The sequence below is a fragment of the Zootoca vivipara genome, chromosome 3, assembly GCF_965207765.1.
Source record: "Zootoca vivipara chromosome 3, rZooViv2.hap1.1, whole genome shotgun sequence".
Taxonomy (NCBI): domain Eukaryota; kingdom Metazoa; phylum Chordata; class Lepidosauria; order Squamata; family Lacertidae; genus Zootoca; species Zootoca vivipara.
In genome coordinates, this window is record NC_142586.1 from 36856513 (window position 1) to 36875600 (window position 19088).

Consider the following 19088-nt stretch of genomic DNA (forward strand, 5'->3'; position numbering starts at 1 on the left):
CAGGATTCCAGCCATTCCATTCCATTCCCTACCCCTACCCCCATTTTCCACTTCTCCCTTCCAATGGTCAATCAGCATTCCACCACCACTAAAAATGCTTGTTCCTCTGGGATCTTCTTTTTTTGGGGGGGGGATCCCCCCATAGCATTTCTTTTCTAATTATTTTCATACTTGTATAAAAGCAGCTTCCCCAAGCTCCCTGAAAACACCCTCTTGTGTAAGGTGCTTGTTTTGGATTCATAAACATTGATTCTCACCACCAAAACATCAGAAATAAAGGGAATCCAATGAACAAACAGTATTAACACGAGCTCTTGGGTGGAGAATCCTGCAGTGAAGCTAACCACGCTGCATGCTCCAGTTGACTCATAACTACCTCAAATGAATTATTACTAATGACAGCAAATACCATATGTAGTTCAGCAAAAATGTGTATGGATAACACTGTTCTGTGTTAGTCATATGCAGTCAGCAAGCAATCAGGAGGTGAAGTATGTGCTGCACTTGGGTTGCATAATAAGCCATCCTTCTACAATAATCAATTTCTAGGAGACAGAAGATAATAGCTTGAGGCAGGTAGGGCTGAAGACCATTTGAGTTCAGTGGAGCAACACCCTGAACTGTACATCATACAGTTTGAAAGCTGACCTTGGAGCAGTTGCTTGCAGTGTTTGACGCTGCTGTGTCTTGAATACTAAAGCCTTGGTGTCCATAGTCAGGAAAGAATACTCAGCAAAGCAAAGTTAAATCTGTATTTTGAGTAACACCACAGGACAAGTTCAGTCTGATTCTGAGGTAGGAAGCATTTGGTCCAAAACTCTTTAACTTATTCAGCACCTGAGAAAATTGGTAAGCTTTCCAATGTCTTATATAGACATCCAGCCACACCGATTGGCTCAAAGTTCAGTTGGAGTCTTCTTGGTGTTGGGATTCTAGAATCAGAACTTTCCTTTTAATAGAAGCCCACCCAAAACCAATTGGTTTGGTCACCACTAACAAAACGTTCTCCTCATTTTTCTCAGTTAAGACAATTATGTGGAATCATGAGGACCCTGGGGAAACTCAGTTGAGGTTTAATGGTCCACTTTTGGATGTATTCCATATTTAATTGAAGGCTGGCTGGCTGAGTGGCAACCCATTGTAATTTTAACATCATTTCTGATGTTACTTCTTAGGATCTCATCATAATTATAGCAACTTTAGCAACAAAGACCAGTCGTTCCTTTCCCCCCTAAGATAAGTACATTAGCCTGCCATGTGTGGTTAGTATCATGTATGGTTATAGTGTTTATAAAAAGAATCAGTCAGTATGCAGACTCAAGGCACCATCCAACTGTCGTAGGGACTCCACTTCAGATTTGTGCTGGGTTTACTCCTTAGCCTTTCTTCTCCAAGGCAGCAGACATTTAGGACCAGAGTTTTCCTTCTGGTAGATGGACTATCTTCCCCAGTTGATGAGCCCTATCTGCCCTTCACTGCCCTCTACAGCATGTACATAAACCAACTTCTTGTATGTTGGATCCACTATTTGTCTCATCTGCTCAATCCACTGGAGCCTAACTTCCATGTAGGAGAAGTCTCTAACTCACTGAGATGCATTGATTACCCTCACCTGGTTTAGCCAGCCAATCGATGCCATTCCTGGTGTGTGGCCGCTGTTGCATGCTGGCAGCTTCTAGGAACCACAGGTGAGAGCAGAGTGCTTCCAAAAGGAGCATGACATGTACCCCACTGAAGGTACTACCCCTCCCTTAACACCCCCCACACCCTGAGAACTATATTAAACACATTCAGTCTCTCTGGGATTTCTGTCCCTAAGCCAGGCTGAAGAGACAGTTTGCAAGCCTAAGCACAGTTCCTAGGAAGAAACCTTGAATATGAATTTAGCAGAAGGAAACCAGAGTTTATCTGTGTCGATAGAATGACACATCATTGTTGCCTATTGGCAGAGCGGTCTGTTTTCTTATTTATTATTATTCATAAGATGTTTTCCCCCACTCTTCCTGTCATAGGAGGCCAGAGCAGCAAATAATTTAGAAATTGATTATTGTAGAAGGGTTAACATATTTGTAACCTTCCCTCCTGTCAATTTTGATCTCAGGGAAGGGTATGTTTAAAATAATATAATAATTCAATACATGAAAATCATTAAACCATAATTTCTCAGCAACATCTATCAAGCACTAGGCAAATCCCAATACGAAGCTGTAATCAACCAGACCCAAATGTCTGAGTGAACAGTCAGTTTTTAACCTGGTGATGAATTGGAGCTGCTGTAGACGCCAGCCAGGCCTCAGAGGAGAGGCCTTTGCATAATTCTGGAGCTACAAATCTCATGAATGGTTTAACAGCCAGTCTCTGGGAACTCTGGGAACTGTAGGTCTGCAAGGAGAATAGGGGACTCCTAGCAACGCTCAGCACCTTTAACAAACTACAGTTCCCAGGGTTCTTTGGGGACCTAGCCCATGCATTCAAAATCTAGCAGGTGTTTCATGGGTAGGTCTGGAGTAAAACTGCCAGGAAAGAGGGGAATGAATGACAGTGGCAGGCAGAATGGTATCACATTTATTGTTTCACGGGAGAAAAACATCATTCAAACTCCATTCTGTTTACTGTTCCAGGAACACATGGTGAGAGCTTGCTATTAGCAAACATTTTAGGACTTCCCATGGTGTGAAAATCAGTCTAGCAGATGGCTTACATTTCCTTCAACCCTCCCCTCCCAAACTGGTCTATTTTTATCGGCCTCTCACACTATACACTGGTTTGAATCGTTATATTATGTCAGCCCCTTGATGTATGGGATACATAATTTCAATTACATTTTCCAAGGCATTCCCTCTAGTATGACTTGCATGTTGATGCATCTGATACATTGCCACCTACTGCATTCAGAGACCAAATATTTCACACTCCAGAAATCCTTTGGGACTTGTTTCACCCATCCGTCGTCAACCTGATAAATCTTCCTTCTCAAGGCAATTTAAATCTCTCAAGAGAATTTAGACCACTTGAGCTTTAAGCATCCTTTTGAAATTGCTTTAAAATACTGTAAGAAGAAACCTGATTGAAGAGGTAAGATAATTTCCCACCATATTGTGTGTGTGTGTGTGTGTTTAAGTATCTGGTGGAATGTTTGGCTGCTTTCAAGTAATATGCATTTGGGGTGAACAACCTTAATGTTAAATTTTCCTCTGTGGTTGACCATTGTGAGAAACAACATGACCTACAGGTTATAACATTTCTGAATGAAGATGGAGGACTGAGCATGTTTCCCATGTAAAAAATGCACCAGGAAGCTAGTACCATAGCTGCCAAGTTTTCCCTTTTCTCACGAGGGAGCCTATTCAGCAATAGGGAATTTCCCTTAAAAAAAGGGAGAACTTGGCAGCTATGGCTAGTACACCAGGGAGAAGATTGGGTTAAACCTCCTTTTCCTGATATGCTAGGGTTACAAGGAGCTTTAAAACAAATGGGAGAGTGAACGTATGATTTCCCACCTACGTTCAGAAGTCATATAACCCAGGAAGGATCTTACACATTTAAATTGGGTGTATATCTTAACTTCAATCTATTACTTACTTGCCTTCTACTCAGCACAACCAACGTCTGTCTCTTTGTCTTTTCCTCTACTCTTGTTCCCTTATATTTTGAGCAACTTTCCCTTTATAGATCTTTTCCTCAAGACACAGAACCTTGTAATCAAAGCCCTTTTCTGATTTGGCATAATCAACTCACTAACACCCTTCTCTTGCCCTTACTCAGATATCTGAAGAAGTGTGCATGCACACGAAAGCTCATACCAATGACAAACTTAGTTGGTCTCTAAGGTGCTACTGGAAGAAATTTTATTTTTATTCAGAATTCTGACGTTGATACCAGGATACCAGGTTGAGAAAAGGCGACTGAGAGGTGATATGCTAGCTATCTTCAAATATATGAAGGGCTGTCACGAGGATGACGAAGTAAGTTTGTGCTGCTTCAGAGGGCAGGACCCATTCCAATGGATTCAAGTGACAAGAAAAGAGATTCTGACTAACCGTTAGAAAGAATTTTCTGCCAGTAAGAGCTGTTTGGCCGTAGAATGGACTACCTTGGAAGGCGGCGAACTCTCTTTCATTGGAGGTCTTTAAACAGAGAGGTTGGCTGACCATCTGCCAGGGATTCTTTAGCTGTGATTTCCGCATTGCAGGGGCTTGGACTAGATAACCCTTGGGTTCCTTTCCAATTCTACAATTCTATGACTCCATGTAGGCATTGTTTCAGACTTAAATTTTAAGTGATGCTCCTTATTTTCCCTACCCACTAGTTAAACCTGGTCACATCTCTTGTAAGATTCTGGGGGCTGAGAAGTATGTTTCCCTACCTTTTATCGGCATTGCTTATGCAGCACTGTATGAAAGATACACAAAGTAATGGGATGTATTTGAAAGCAGAACACATAGCATTAAAAATTCAGGGTAAAACTCAAAACTGACAGCAGTAAGATTATATAAGGAGTTAAATCAGCATTGAAATTGGCTTCAAGATTAGAAACATCACAGGAAGAGCAAAAATGTGTATATGGAGAAAACACAATATTCTGTTCTTCCACGAGAGATATTTGTTGCTCTGTGCACAACACTAGTGAACTAGTGAATGGATAGATTTTGAGACAAGCAATTTCAGCTGCAATCACCATAGGACATTTCTGGTGAGGGCAGACATGGTTAGGGTTGTGCTAGAAGACTTCAAGCTTTTAATCGAAAATAATAATTATGAAATAAAGACATGCAAATCCCATTGTGTTCCATGAGACCTGGGCTGCAATCCTATGCACATTCACCTGGCAGTAGGTCCCACTGAACTCTTTGGGACATGCTTCTGACTAGATAGGTCTTGGATTGCTATTCCTGACACCCCCCCCCCCTTTCTTGGTAACTCTGTCTAGGCTGTCAAGCTAATAGCAGAATGGATGTCTAATCAAAATCAAGTTCTGTTGAATACAACAAGGCTTGCTCCCAGGTAAGCGTGTATAGGATTACAGCCATAATTGATCAACTGGGTGTGTATGTGGACAATTTGAATAATTTAGGGCAGGTTTTAATTGATGTGTCTGAAAGCTGCATTTTTGATAAAGCTTTTGACACAGTTTCCAGTTCAGACGTGCAATGAAGAATGAATAAGAAAACACTGATAATTGCTTTTCCAAGGGACACATTTTTTTAAAAAAAAGAACACCATTTCATACTTCCTTCAGCATCTCAGAAAAACACTTCTGTTGAGGCTTTGATAGCAGACACATGTATTTAATTGATAAGTTGAATAGAAATGTTTGTCCACCTTTTCCTTCCTTCCTTCCTTCCTTCCTTCCTTCCTTCCTTCCTTCCTTCCTTCCTTCCTTCCTTCCTTCCTTTCTTTCTTTCTTTCTTTCTTTCTTTCTTTCTTTCTTTCTTTCTTTCTTTCTTTCTTTCTTTCTTTCTTTCTTGCCAGGTTACATCCCCACAGCAATGGTAGTCTAACTTGATAATTGCTGGATATTCTTATAATACTGAGATTGATACAAAAAGATCCGGAACTAATGAACAATGGTAAATTCGTAAATCTGGTCGCAAGGAGAATGTGTAGTGACTGGGACAAGTAATTTATTAATACTGGTATTTTCGCTGTTGAGTCAGTAAAAGCTGTATGCAGTTGTGTTCTACTATGTTTAATGACAGCAGAAGATAGGTACCAGGCAAGCAGCCAGACGTGAACTGTTTGATTTCTTCCACCTTTTATATTTTCCCCATGACCTGCAAGAGGCACAGGATCATAGAATTGTACAGCTGGAAGGGACCCTTAGGATCATCCAGTCCCAACTCCCTGCAATGGCAGTGTTCCATACGGGCATCAAACTGCAACCTTGGCATTATCAGCACTGTGCTCTAACCAACTGAGCTATCCAGGCATAATAAATAACTGGATATTGAACCAGTCCAGGCATAATAATAATAGGATGTAGAGCCACTCTTGTGCCTGCCGGCAATGTGGACTTCTAGGCTGAATGAACCTCTATGGACAACTTGTAGGCATCAGATATTTACAATATTGTATCCCTTTCCATTGCTGAGGTGAGTTATTATATCCAGCAGCTGGGTTCTGCCTCAGTAAGCCTATCTCCATAAGGCTATGGCAGGCATCCCCAAATTGCGGCCCTCCAGATGTTTTGGCCTACAACTCCCATGATCCCTAGCTAACAGGACCAGTGGTCAGGGATGATGGGAATTGTAGTCCAAAACATCTGGAAGGCCGAAGTTTGGGGATGCCTGGGCTATGGGCAGAAAGTACCTTAAACCTTCTGTATTCAAAGAGTTAATTTCAATAGGTAGGTGGAAAGTGAATGCTAAAGGGAAAATCATTTGTTCAGTCAAAAGGCCCAGCACAGAAAGAAATCACAACTGTTGTGGGCCTCTTGGTCTAGCCAGGGAAGAATCATTTAGCATATACAGAGATCAAAAGGGAAAGAATTCACAAGGTGGAGATATGATCAAAAGCATCGCAAAAGAATGATAATTGATTTTGAAACCACAGTTCTTGTTTCAAACTTGAAGCTGGTTTTGATTGTCACCTTTTGCAATGAACTTTGGCATGTAGAACTAGAAAGGTGCTTTGCTTGCAGGAAGCGAGGCAAATATTGTTTGTGATACATATATTATATACCACAGATAATCATCACGCTCTGCATTCTGTCTGAATAAACAAAAAGTATGTCCCAGATCTGCGAAAAAAATGTGCAGTGAGAAAGTCTTGGCCCACACACCCTTAAAGAAGACTCGAGAGACACAGCACTGGAAAGAAATGATTGCATTTATTAATATAACAAACAGAAGATCTGCAAACCCTTCAGCAAAATTCAGGTAGGTGAAATTGGGATCAGTCTGGTAGGGTCACATCCCTGTAATGTCCTGAGTATGTTTAAAACCAGGCATAGGCAAACTCAGCCCTCCAGATGTTTTGGGACTATAACTCCCATGATCCCTAGCTATCAGGACCAGTGGTCAGGGATGATGGGAATTGTAGTCCCAAAACATCTGGAGGGCTGACTTTGCCTATGCCTGCTTAAAACAGCAGTCCTGGCTCCAAAACAAAGGAGAGTGAGAAAAAGAATCCATTTGTGCTAAGAGAGCTTTGGGTACAACCTACCATGTGCACCCAAGCCCCACGGTTCAGCATTCAGCAAAATGCATACACGCCATGCATAAAAAGAGCACCTGCCAAGCCATAGGCAATGGAAGGTATTGACAAAGTGCTCTTAGCCCAATAATGCCTATCCTTGACATTCTAGACAGAAAGATCTGTGGTGCTAGAGGGAGCCATGTGCTGGCATGCCAGGTTAGTTGCATTTGCACCCACATGTTTATTGGTCTTTGGGGACAGACCAGTGTTGTCAGAATGCTGTCAGTGGCTCCTGACTGGTTGCCCAGGAAATTATAAAGACAAGGAAAAGTTTCTTACAGTCCTTTTTTATTTTAATCTTTACAGAGAGAGGCAATAGAACCCAGCCTCTTGGATAATGGCATTGTCCTGACTGAATCTCTCCACTTTCTCATTCATCACCATCACCACTTCCTCTATGGGTGCTGCTATGTGCCCTCTGTCTTTGAGCTCTTTGCTCTCCTACTATTAAGGCTCACCAGGTTCTGGGAGATGGAGGGTCTGGAATGCTTTCTAATGACAATGTGGCAGCCAGGTGTTGCTCTGGCTCTCCCCTGATTCCCCAACTTTCCCCCTCATCTGCCTCTGAGTTATGAGCTCCCTCTAACCCCTGTTGTAATTCTGAACTTTCTTCCTTCTCCTCCCTGGAAGGGTCAGGATGGGGAGGCAGCCTCCACCATTCCTCCTCTGACCAGTCCCTGACTAGTCTATGTAAATGTGATGCATTGAGTTTTTATTATGCTAATAATTTGTGTCATTGTACGAGGCTTACATTGAATGAGGTTCTTATAAACATGTTTTATGTATAATGTAGAGTTTCTTTTGGGCCGAACAGAAGAGGATTCACAAAACAGACATTGAAATCCAGGTGTCTCGTTGTCAGAGTTCCTTTGGGACCACACCAGCCCACGTATATACACAGAGATTTTCTCTCATGGACTTATTTCGGAAATATTTGAACAGCTTGGCTTTGAGATAATGAATTGAGGAAGTCATTATTATGGCATTGTATATATTGTTTGGGATGCGGGTGGCGCTGTGGTCTAAACCACAGAGCCTAGGGCTTTCCGATCAGGAGGTCGGCAGTTCGAATCCCTGCGACGGGGTGAGCTCCCGTTGCTCAGTCCCTGCTCCTGCCAACCTAACAGTTTGAAAGCACGTCAAAGTGCAAGTAGATAAATAGGTACTACTCCAGCGGGAAGCAGGTGGCGCTGTGGGTTAAACCACAGAGCCTAGGGCTTGCCGACCAGAAGGTCGCCGGTTTGAATCCCCGCGACGGGGTGAGCTCCCGTTGCTCAGTTCCAGCTCCTGCCAACCTAGCAGTTTGAAAGCACATCAAAGTGCAAGTAGATAAATAGGAACCGCTACAGCGGGAAGGTAAACGGTGTTTCCGTGTGCTGCTCTGGTTCATCAGAAGCAGTTTTGTCATGCTGACCACATGACCTGGAAGCTGTACGCCGGCTCACTCAGCCAATAATGCAAGATGAGTGCGCAACCCCAGAGTCGGTCACGACTGGGCCTAATGGTCAGGAGTCCCTTTACCTTTACCAGCGGAAAGGTAAACGGCGTTTCCGTGCAGTGCTCTGGTTCGCCAGAAGCAGCTTAGTCATGCTGGCCACATGACCCGGAAGCTGTATGCCGGCTCCCTTGGCCAATAAAGCGAGTTGAGCGCCCCAACCCCAGAGTTATCCACGACTGGACCTAACGGTCAGGGGTCCCTTTACCCTTACTATATACTGTATTGTTTAATATTCCATGTAACAAAAAGTGTTGAAATTCTGTACATTATTGCTAATGAGTTTTTGTAAACTATATTCAGAGTTGTTTAGTTTGTAGTTTATCTCTCTGTATTCCTTAGGAGTTACTGAGACAGGCCCTATTTTCCAGGGACACTCCTGGATTTACAGAAGCCACCCCGGTTTTTGATTTGATCCCGGAATGTCCCGCTTTCCCTTAGGACATCCATATTTTCATCAGATTTTTTTTTTGGGGGGTATGGAGTTATGTGACCCCCAAGCCAAGGAGAAAAGTAACTGTACAAATTTTAGAAGACAACTGGAGGCAGCCCTGTATAGTGAAGATATTTTAAAAAAATGTTTAATGTTTTATTATGTTTTTATATATGTTGCAAGCCGCCCAGAGTGGGTGGGGTAGCCCAGTCAGATGGGTGGGGTATAAATAACGAAATTGTTATTGTTGTTGTTAAGGATGTCCTTATTTTCATGTGAGAAATGTTGAAGGGTATGCTGGGATTGCTCTTCCCTCACACCTAAAAATGTAAGTCTCCTCCTAGAACTGTTATGCAGTACAGATCTTCATTTTGCTTACATAACCTGAGAAATTCATGCTGACTTGCTTCTGCCCAAATAAATCATGCAGGTCGGGATCACATTAACTGGTAAAATGTTTTCGTTTCTGTTTTAATCTGGAAGTTTGTGCCGAGGTTCTAACTGTGACTGGAAGAGATAGAAAGCATACATGGTAGAAGTACTTTTTAAAAATTATTTTTTAAAATCCTGATTCTGAAAAGCCTTACGCATTCGACAGCCATCTGAAAGTCTCAGCTCATATTAGCAACTTCACCTGAGGGAGCATGTGCTTTTTGCTTCTGCCTGAATGATGGATGTGAATATGCTTAGCACCATGTTTGTGGTGTACCTCTAGAATACATCAGGGATCATGGGCAGTTTGTCAAGCTTCCCGTCTTGTATTTAAGAGCATGGCTCCCTCTCTCTCTCTCACACGTATACATTGTGTGTGTGCACTCATACATATACATGCATGCACACATACATATCATATTGTGCCTCTGATTTATTTGCATTGCCTGAACGACATCAACAGCAGCAGCAGCCATACTGAACTGTAGTCTCTCCTCTGGGATAGGTGTGAAATCTTCCACAGTGTGCTGAAATAGGAACAGTTAGAAACAGCTGTTCTAGCAATCTGAAGCAGCTATAGCTCCGATCCATTATAGGAGAAAGAAAAATAATAGCAACATGAACTGCCTTGATATGTTTTGTGGTTGTTGGTCACGGTGATCCATTCTATGGCATATTTTAATGTGTTTACTGCACATTACTGCTTGCTCCTTCACAGCATTTCTTAAAATAAACAATTGAATGGAGAGATTGCCACTTAGTGATAGCACACATCTCTCCATACAAAAGGTCTCAAGTAGAGTTGGGGGGGGGATGTTCAGGCAGGGCGGGGTGCAACATGCCCTCAGTCCTGGAGAGCTGCCTCCAAGTAGGTACAGACAACGCTGAGCTGGATTGACTAATGAATTGGACCCAAGTGTGGCCTTCTGCTGACAAAAGACTATTTGATCCAGCAGGGGTTTTCTGTAAGTGGAAAGCAGGGGGGTAGTTTTCAATGATTCCCTCTCCCCTCTCCAGCCCCTGTGCCCAACCTGAAATCTGCTCCAGAGGGTTGAGGGGGATGAGAGATACTGTAGGGGGTGAGTTTGGGGGAACCCAGTGCTATTTTTTTCTAGAAAAAGAGGTGCCGGAACTCACCACGAACACCTCTTTCATTCTCTTAGAATGGCAATGGTGCCCACCTGAGAGGTGTGGGAACTGAGTTTTAGAGAGTTCCGGCTCAAAAAAAAAAAAAAAAAAGGTCCTGGAGAAATCACCTCCTCTCCCTTTCTGCTCCGCTAGATAAAATAGCCTTCCATCAGTGGACTATAACCCAGTTGCCTGAGACTGCACAAGGCATCTTCCTCTGTAAAGCAAGGACTAGGAAACAGAAATCTTAATATCAGTTCCTGGCATTGTATGATTTAAGTAGTGTGGAGGCTTATATACCAGAATTGCAATATAAAGCTTCTAAGCGATAGTATCTGTTGGACTGTTGACAATGAGAGGACACCACAACCTGCCCTGTTCCTTGTTTCTATGTAGCTGTGAGGACCTTCTGAAAAACCAGCAGTGGGGAACCATTAAATAGGAGTTTCCGTTTCGCAATGAAGAATCTTCTGGCCCTAGACCAGGCATCCCCAAACTTTGGCCCTCCAGATGTTTTGGCCTACAACTCCCATGATCCCTAGCTAACAGGACCAGTGGTCAGGGATGATGGGAATTGTAGTCCAAAACATCTGGAGGGCCAAAGTTTGGGGGTGCCTGCCCTAGACTAACTCTACCCATCCAGACCAACCACAGAACCCTTTTCCAGCTGAGCTGCACTGTTCCCTGTATTATTAGGCAGTCTTCAGCCTCAGCCTCTGGCTTGCTCTTTTATCCTGCCCTCAGGTTTGTACAGCTGGCAATTCAGGAACTTCCCTGACTAGCCAGGCCACCAAAAAGGCAAATTTAAATTGGCCAATCGGAGTCCCCAGCTAGTGGGCAGTGCCCCGGTGGCTCGCCGAATATTGTCGCCGGCCGTGCCCGATTCCTCCAGAGTGGTGCGGTAGAGAATTGTCAACTACCCATACTCTGTTCCGCGTCACAGCTGAGACCACCTTTGGGATACGTCAGGTGCCTCTGCCATTGTTCCCTTCCAGAGCTGTTCTCCGCTTTGTAAAATGACCGTAGTCAGAAGTGTAGCAAAAGTAGCCATGCTATGCTTTTCTTTTAAGCATACTTTATTTTCTTGCCTGAGTGTGCCAAAGGATAATGTGGAAGTAAAACCGAACATTACAAATAGGCTGTTTCTTCTTCATGCTGTGAGGTATTGATTTTGCTCTTTTGTTAGTAATTTCTATGACAACAGCTCATCAAGTCACTCAAATGTAGAAAAATAATATTTTCACAGGAGATAGGTCCACACAAAGACAAGGCTGTGAAGTGCAGAAAACTCTTTCCTCCTTCTTAAATGGTCTGTTGTTATTGTATATTGCTATTACTAGTGGCAATATGCTGCTATAAACACACAGTGTTTTGTACTGAAAGTTCCCAGCGTATTTCAAGCAAAGTGCACTTCTTTAAGACCAATTGCTTCAAAATAATTAAATTGACCTTTTTTTCTTTCCGTGGTTTGTTTGTTTTTTAAATCAAATCCAGTAGAATTAAAATTGATCCTCTTGAATTAGCATGAGTTTACACAGGAGTCCCCCCCACAAAGCCTGTCATCAAACCAAAGTTTACATTTTACTGCATAATATCACAGATCCAGTACTTACCAACACCACGAAAACACTGGTGCAAAGTGTGTGGATCTTCATGATTTTTGCACAGGACTAAAAGAAAACCCGCCAAGAAATCACAGACCATATCTCTGGATACAAAGCTGACCTCTAGTTTGATGATTCTGTGATGGGGATCCCTTATAAAAATTATGGGGATCCATAAGAAACAGTGCCTCAGATCCATGTTTTTGCACCATGGGAGCACTGGAAAGTACAAGATCTGTGATTTTTTAATGGTTCAGTCAATGGAGGCATATGTGATCTGTGATTTGATAGTGGTGTTACCAGGTTGGATTAATAATAAAAATATTGTGCCATTTTGATCTGACTTGTGCATGCGCACATACTCTCCCTGCTTTCCTCCCTCTCTCTCTCTCCTTCCTCTCCTTCCCTCCTAACTTAAAATCCACCCCATATTCTTCCTCCTGCCTCCCTCTGGCTACTTTGTTTTTCTCCCTCTCCACCAAGGTCCCCCTTTCCCTCCTACTCATAGGGTTGAAAGAGGAAGTGGGGGACGGGGGACGGGACACAGCACTCTTCCACCTTCTCCCTTTTATGATGTATTTTGTGTTCTCACTTTGTATTTTTATCTTTGGATGAAGGGCGGTATACAAATTTCATAAATACCACTACTGCTACTAATAGCTGAGTACTTTTTTTCCGGGGAGGGGGGAATGGTACCCACTCTTACCAGCTGTTGATGAAGGGGGCAGTGAGTGAAGTGGGAGCCTCAGAGGCTTCACGGGCACCATGGGAAGTCTAGAAGGATGCCATTGTGCCCATGGGCACCATGTTGGAATCCCCAGTGGATTTCATCAAAGTATTAGTCCTATGTTAAGACATTTGCTGTAATCAAACTACCATGCAATCCATCTTTATATTCTTCAACGCATATCAAAGGGAAACCATATGCCCACTTTGTCACGGTTAGCAAACCATCAGCGATAAACTCACAAAGCCATTAAATTCCAGGTTATCACCCCACCAAAGGATTTTTGAAACATTATCTCCAATCATATTGGCATACTTGAATGATTTATCTCACAGGACACCATGACCACAATGTACAGCTTAGAACAGGCACCCCCAAATTCGGCCCTCCGGTTGTTTTGGGACTACAACTCCCATCATCCCTGACCACTGGTCCTGTTAGCTAGGGGTGATGGGAGTTGTAGTCCCAAAACAGCTGCAGGGCTGAGTTTGGGGATGCCTGGCTAAGAAATTCAGAACATTTTGCTTAATGTCACCAAAGTTATTGGATCCTGTTTTTATGCGGGGGAAACCAAGATGGTGCCAGTCAACTGGTGGGTATTCTGCAGGAATCCACTGGTCCTGGGTACTAGTACTGGCACAAGCCTGGAGCTGTACACAGTGTGTAGAAAAAGATAGGTAGCTATTAAAAAGATACAGCCATGTCTGATTAGAGTGTGAGAAAGGATGGGGAATGGACTTTCAACTTAGAAGATGTGTTTGTAAACCTCTGACTCATACACTACCTTCAATAAATGTGTGCAATGGAGAGTGCTTTTCAGGCATGTGATAAATAATCATGCAAGAGAGAAGAGCAATAGAGATGGACACCTCTTCCCCAAACACAGTTCTAATGATCTTTCCATGAGTTAGTGGGTGATCTTTGGCAGCAAGAGCCCAAATACACTTTTCCCTGTCGTGATTTCCTCTTGCCCTTAATGTGCGACTTGGTTCGTAACCTGGATGATACTAGTGCTAACAATGCCTTGAATAGCATAAATAGAAATATGTCAGGTGTTGAAGTGAAGTTGTAGAGAGCAGTTTGCTATATGTCTGAAGGAAAAAAACCGAACATGCTGTGAGATTTGTGTATCGGAAAACGCCTCCTGAACAATGGTTTTCACTCTGTCGGAAGTGCCACGGGTTTTGATTTAATATTATAAAGGCAGAGCCAGAAGACTCTGCTGTCTGGATTATATCTCATCCCTGCTGCCTCCCCCTGGTGCTTTGCCTTTTAATACCAGTCTCTTTGTAGCTTCACACAGAAGGATCTTCAGGGTTGCTCTCCTTCTGTTCAAATCATTGTAGCACAGCAAAACCAATCTTCTCCTTTTTATTTAAATTTTAATAGAGTTTTAACAATTTATAATATCAAACATTCTCCCCTCGCGCCCCCTCCCTTTTTAATACTTTGTTACTCAGATGCAAAGCTTAATTTGAAATGTAGTGTGATAACCCAGTGTGTGCAAACTCTTATCTTCTATCATGACAACAGCAGGTTCCTGAAAACCTATCTGATCTTAAGGCTCGTGATTTAACGCTGGCTTTAAATGAAGGCACCTGATGGCAAGAAGAAAAGTTAAGTCACTGTTTTTTTAAAGAATTCTCTCCCCCCCACCCCGCTGCTGAGATATGCAAGTGTCTGCCTGTTGTTCTTGTTATAAATCTCCTACATTCATGCGCTTGCTGTGGACCCCAGCAGCTATTTAAAATATTTGTAATTTTGGGGTTTTTTTAATAGGTGCTGGAGGAGACTCTTGAGAGTCCCATGGACTGCAAGAAGATCAAACCTATCCATTCTGAAGGAACTCAGCCCTGAGTGCTCACTGGAAGGACAGATCCTGAAGCTGAGGCTCCAATACTTTGGCCACCTCATGAGAAGAGAAGACTCCCTGGAAAAGACCCTGATGTTGGGAAAGATTGAGGGAACTAGGAGAAGGGGACGACAGAGGAAGAGATGGTTGGACAGTGTTCTCGAAGCTACCAACATGAGTTTGACCAAACTGTGGGACGCAGTGGAAGACAGGAGTGCCTGGCGTGCTCTGGTCCATGGGGTCACGATGAGTCAGACACGACTAAATGACTAATCAATAGGAAAACTGAACCACTTCATACTTCACCAGTAGTTGTGGGGTGGGACAATGCTGCAGAGCTGCCTTCTCAACACCAACATCGCTACAGCTTCCCTGAGTGGGGATGGGGCAGAGTGGTCTCCATGCTGTGGTTGTGGAGGCACAGGTTGCATAGACACTTGTGCAGAGCACCAGGTTGACACCACTGCTGCATTTATGCAATCCCAATCTCCCCACCACCCTGTCCAACCTCAGTCCTGCCTGCATAAGCTCCACTAATGTTGCTGGTGGGAAAGTGGCTCCACAACACAGAGATCACATTTTTACTCCATGTTCACTAATAGCAATAGGGTCAGTTCTTGTATGATGTTACACCTTCTGCTTCCCTTCCTTCCCTTCTTTAACATTACACTTAATTTAAATGGACGCAAACAATGCTACTCTCTGCTTGACAAGGAAGGCAGTGAACATGAGTTCAGACTGAGCTGGTTAAGTACTGTAGTTCTTTCCCCTCAACCCCACTCTCAAAAGCCAACAAAAGAACAATTAAAGGAATAAGATGTGGGCTGCACTCCCATCGATCCTTTTCTTCTGTCTTCCCTCACCTTTGTCTCTCTTTCCTCTTCCACTCATAACTCCCTCTCCACTCATGCTCCCTTACACTAACAATACATTTAAGGGCAAAATACATAAATCCATTGTGGTTTTCTTTTCCACTAAAGAAATAAATGTCCAGAGGTTTAAACTAAGTCCATCCTCGATGAAACCCAATTAACTAGATAGCAGCGAGTACCAATTGTTCGGCATCCCGTGCCAATGATAAAATTAAGCTACAATACTAGTAGACGATTTGGAAAAGTATTTGGTACTTTTGGAAAACTATGTGGTACACTTTGACAACTTCACGGATGTGACTGCCTTCCCACCGATTTGAATGTTTATACTCAAACACAGAATTAACTCTTGCTTGAAAGTCCAATTCACATCACAGAGAGACACAATCTGCAGTTAACTCCATGAAATTGTTTGATAACATAACTTTTTCATTGAACTGTATTATTATATGCAGTATAGTCCAGTTGCTCAGATGATTTCCTAAAATTTGACATGCTTATGCTCTCAGTTTTTAAATGAACAGACAAGATTTAGTTTTTGTTTCCGTACATGCTACTCATCCCTCTTGTTCACTGCTAACCTCAGCTTACTTGCCGTTAATTCATGCTGTACATGAAAGAGCTACTGACAAGCTTTCAGAAAGTAGCTTAAATCTCTTTACCTAAGCAGATCCGCTGAATTTAAGTAAACATGCTCATAAATAGCTTTTCCTCTGTGCTGTCTTTGGAGAGGCTTCTTTCCATCAACTTTATCTGTGTGGATGCAGTCTGATGAGTATTAAAAAAAGATATTTATAACTTTGTCAGTCACAGCAGTATTAATATTGAAATCTCAAGAGGCAAAAGAAAATCCATAAAGATAGTAGGGTCTGGTAAAATGGTGCATGTGTCCATCAAGCTCACACTGGAATGAAAGCCATGATAATTACATGCTTCATCGATTAAGACATGTGCGCAGTTTCATCCAGACATAAATGAATTGGGGGGACGACGACGAACTATGTGCTTGAAAACAAGCAAAGCCTTTTTTTTTTTGCATAATGGCTGGCTGTATAGCCAAGGTGCTACCCAACCTATAATCTTAAATTTAAATGCCTTTATGTGTGCTATTTGTAAGCCTTCAAGGACCCCCCATAATTCCATGATGGAGAGGGTGAATCAAATGTGAACATATTTGCGTGTTCAGACCCAGAGACCCAGTAAAAGAGGAGGAATCACCACCTCTGCACCTCTTGGCCCTGCGTTTGGAGCGACGACTCCTCTGCCGCTTGCCAACAGATGAAGGGACTCTAGGCACCAGGAGATCCTCCTCTGAAGACTGGGTGCTGAGCGCCTCCCTCGAAGGAGCCGACCGGATGTGCACATAACTAAAAACATGCGAGGAGCTTGGCTGGGAAGAAGATCCCCCCACATGCTCTGCAAACTGAGGCCCTGGACTCCTAGACCCTGGGGGTGCCGACTGTGAACGAGGCAGTCCAGACTGGAAGGCCCGCAGCATCATGGCACCCATACTCCTAGGTCGACCCCTAGAGCTAGCTGGGACTGGGATCCTGGAAGGCTGAAATTGGGAGAATAAGGCACCAGAAGGGTCAAAAGCCTCACTCCCTTTGCTCACATCTGAAGGCCCGTGAGCCTCAAAAACAGTGGAAGACGTGGAAGGGCTGGGCTGAGAAACAGGCTGCCTTCCAAATTGCTGAGCCAAAGACTCAAGCTCCGTACTAAACCTTGACATGGCTGCAGGATCTGAACCAATATCAGCCATGATTACACCCAAGTGATCCAGCGTATGCTGTGGAACCACTGGGGCAGGTGCTGAATGCAGTGACTGAGACGGGCCTCTAAACACCCTTTTAGAAGGGAGAGCAGGACTGGGATTCCTCTTAATAGGCATCCCAAGCCTATTTTTGAAATCAAAATGGCGCACCTGCCAAGACAAAATGGCACTCCCACCAAAAGAAGGATAAAATGGTGATTGGGCTAACGGGGAGGGGGGGGTGTTCCTGGCCCTAGGAAATTCCCCACCAGCCCCAAGCAGAACGGTAATGGAAACTTAGCAAATCACTCAGAGAGGGAACACTCTCCAAGATGCCCTAAAGCGATCGGCTGGACAGAACAGCCCAGATAACGAAACGCACAAATCGCCCAATAAATTCAAGGCCCCATTGCTGCAGCCGCAGCCGGAACAGAGAACAAAAAGCCGCTGAGCAAAGAGCCCACTGGGAAAATTAAGCAAGCAGCGGCAAGCTCCACAAACCGGGACCGCTAAGGAGGCAGAAGCCTCATGGGGCGAAAGCTCCTCTAGGGGGAAGGGAATGGAAAGGAAAGGAAGGGAAGGGAATAATTAACCAAGGAGGGAAAGAAATTGGAAGGAATCAAAGGGAAAGAAGGGATAACGGAAAGAAATCACCAGGACAATCTGCCGAAGGTAAATCTATCTCGGCTGCACATAGGACACTCTGTTAGCTTGTTCCGAATGCACGCACCGAAAGAGGAAGCTCTGGGTCGCGTGCCTTACCTTCCAAGTCCCAGACTGCAGAATCCGGGACCGGCAGCCGTGTGACACCGGAAGTTGCGTCGACGTAACTTCTGGTGTCGCTTTGCCCTTCTATGGGCACCAAAAATGGCCGCCGCCAGCTTCGAAAGTCGCTTCTACGCATGTCAGGAAGTGCGTCGATGCAACTTCTGGTGTCGCTCTGCCCATCTATGGGCTCCAAAAATGGCCACCGCTGACACCAGAAGTCGCGTCTATGCACTTCCGGACGTGCGTAAATGCGACTTTTGAAGCCGGTGTCGGCCATTTTTCGTGCCCATAGAAGGGCAAATCAGAAAGAAAAAAATGGCCGCCGGCAGGAGAAAATAACAGAGAAAAACGGGAGATGAAGTGATACGGGGGATCACCAGGAAAAGGTAAGTAAAAACGGGGGTTTCCCGGGGAAAACGGGGTACTTGGCAGCTATGGTCACCTGCATGGGTATATATAGGTCCCTCAATCCATTTAGACTGCGCCCCATTGGCCAGATTAAACCCAGCAACGAGGGACCTACCAACCGGGTGTTGTGGCTGACTAATCTTACCCACCCACAACACAGGAGGTCAGTCTCCAGTACGTGCCCTCTTTTAGGGAGGACACGATTTACCACCCTAATGTAAAAACTCCCCCCCCATGGCTTCTTTTCTCCACCTTCTGTTTTATTCAGAGAGAAAGATAGAATGGGTTTGGCATGGAATTTGGCATAAAATTAGAAAGAAAGGCCTGGAGTGGGACATTAATAATAAAAATGTTTGCATGAAGGAGTGGGTGGCATGGATGGTACTTTCAGAAAAGCACTGCATGATGTGGGACTAAAC